The sequence below is a fragment of the Empidonax traillii genome, unplaced genomic scaffold (assembly GCF_003031625.1).
Source record: "Empidonax traillii isolate 1590-97213 ecotype Southwest subspecies unplaced genomic scaffold, ASM303162v1 scaffold289:size826226, whole genome shotgun sequence".
NCBI lineage: Eukaryota > Metazoa > Chordata > Aves > Passeriformes > Tyrannidae > Empidonax > Empidonax traillii.
The window spans coordinates 213,057-215,820 of NW_020955482.1; positions in this window are offsets into that span (position 1 = coordinate 213,057).

Consider the following 2,764-nt stretch of genomic DNA (forward strand, 5'->3'; position numbering starts at 1 on the left):
CACTGGTTTTATATTGATATAAACCTGGATATCACAAAATTAGTTAGAAAAGAAAATATTTTGCAATACCTTGGGAAAGTTTGATTTTTTTTCTTTCTAGTCAATAGTCTTTTACTATCTATTTTCCAGGCAAATTACATTTGACCTAACATATAAGAAACAAAAAACAGAGATAAGTAAACTATACTTGCAGCTATTCACAGAGATCCTGGCACTCCTTTCTGTACAGTCAACAGGCCTGTAGAGTTTCCAGGCTACTGTAGTTTACTTATGATGTTTCTCAATGGAGGAATAAGGACTTCTGCCACAGATCAAGATTACTGAAAGGTTGTCTACTCACCTCCTCTGGCAGTACTGCAAAGAGCCTCTTTCTGGGACGCATGAGAGAAGTCATGACACATTTTCAAGGAGGTGGTAATTTGTATAACTACAAAAAAAAATGTATTTTCCCTATTAAAAAGTTGAAGAAATACTTACTTTACACAAATAAATATAGGCAAAGAATAGATGAGATATTTGAGAAATGTTTCTTTCTAGTCTTAGTGTCTCTATATCGGGATAAATATATAAGAGCAGTGCTAGAAGAAGAATACGATTATGAAGAGTTTCAAATGTAACGCAGCCGTGTGCACGTAAGGACCTGGCAGCGGTGACCTCTTGCAAGGACAAGCTGCCGACAGGCCACCAGGGCGAGCTCTCGCCCAGCAAATCCAGCCCCAGCCCTGCAGCTTCTCTCTTCCCGTGCTTTCAGGCAGGGGAGGGGAAAGAAAGCAAGCACGTTATTTAAAGCTTAATGTTTTCTCTTCGAAACCTTATATACCTTCGTGCCTCTGTTCTTGAGCAAAAGAAGAGTGCCAGCGAGCAGAAATTGTATTTCCCACGGATACATTCAGATGGAGTCAACTTTGCGGACAGAGGCTCTACACCGAAAAACATTTAACATCCTCTTGAGCGATAGGAAAGCTGGCCCAGCTCGCAGGAACAAGCTGGAAGCTGTCCCGACACATCTGGGTGATGCCATGTAAATGCTTTCTGCTCCCCCAGCCCAGCTGAGCTGAGCCCTGGGGACCTGCCCCAGCCGAGGGCGACACCTCCTCACCAGCATCGCTTCTGTTCTGCTGCCGACGCTCCCCCGTTGCCATCCCCCGGGGATGGCAACCTTTTACACCACGGGTTTGCTGGGCCCATTTCGCTGCAGGTGTCAATAAGCTCGTGCTCTGTTAACAAAAATGTGTCCTCTTTCACAAATAGGGTATTTGACCATTTCAGCTTTTCTCTCTTCTTCTGTACTAACACTTCAGACCAGCACAGTGTGGGAGCATTAACTTCAAAGATGTGAATAATTTCCTTGATTTTTAGTTAAAATATGTGCTTTGACGGAGTTGACCCCCTAAATCCAATCATGCACCACAAGGCAGAAGCTGCTGGGAAACCAAAGGGAATTCATAGCTGATGTCACCACTTGTGCACTCGCTGTGGCCAACTATTTCAAGCTAGACTTTCTTCAGCCATGGAGAATAGTACTTACAGACCAGAATAAGGCACAGCTATTTTGAGGGGAGTGATATTCACTGTGACATATTTTTTATTCTTAGCCACAGAAATATGTTGCTGCAGGTGCAGATTTCTAGTGATACTGAAACTTACAGAGGTTTCAGTATTTGAAGAGTGGGGGAGGTTTTTATAATGATCAAAACAGTTATTTTGTCTGTACAAAGATACTTTTAGTTATGCTTCCTCACCTTAACTAATTTTGCCCTCAATGCTAGGCTCCTTAAAATCCATTCCCTTCTGTGAATTCCTCTAGTAGGAGGATATAGAGCACTAAACTTCAAGGAACACCCTGCAAACTTCAAAAATACTTGATGGGGGGCAACGGGAAACCCCACAGATTACTGTGGGGTGTTTTCACTTACAGTGCCAGCTGCAGTGCAGTCCCCAGTCTCAGGAGGAATGGGATAAAGACAACTAAAAGCCAAATAATACCTGAAGAACAAACACTTTATTCCAAACTTAGGGCAGAGCAGAAATAAAAGTTAGAAGTACTGTAAATATGGCATTGATGTCTAAGTCAGTGTTTAACATTTTTTAGAACATTATTACAAATAGAGAATCACAAAAGATACAGATAAAGGGTTTTTCCTAATGTGATTTGGATAGTGTTGTGAATAACTCATAATATTGAAAGAAACATTTATACCAAAAGTGCTTGCTGAAGGAAAGAAACAGTAATACCAAAAGTGCTTGCTGAAGGAACAACTTAGACCTCAGTCTTTTAGATCTCTAAACACCAGCTCTGACAAGGTGTGTAGCATGTCTAACATCAATGAATCTTTCATCAGTCTCCTGAGACTTGTGTATTAGTACAAGTACTATGTCTCCTGTAATAGTAAGTGTCTGAAATGTTAGGTGCTTCAGACCAAGTTTCTACAAGATCCTTTTGACCTCCTGGACATTACTGAACCTTAAATTCACAGATACTGATAACATACTTTTAATTCCCTCTTCAGACATATGATGTCTCTTTGGAGACCAGCTGTCTCCAAAATCCTTCTCCAGCCTGGAAACAACCCCGTATTGCTCTGTCAGCATCTCAGTTTTCACTCTGAAGCTTTACAAGCACAGAAACTCTCTTTTCTGGTACAGCAAATGCTTATTGTGTCAACCAGTGAAGAAGCGAGCTCATTCCTGACCTTCACAAAACAAACTTCCCTCCATCTTTCAAGCCAGAGTGATTTTAGTCCAGAAAGGAAGCCCAGAGCAT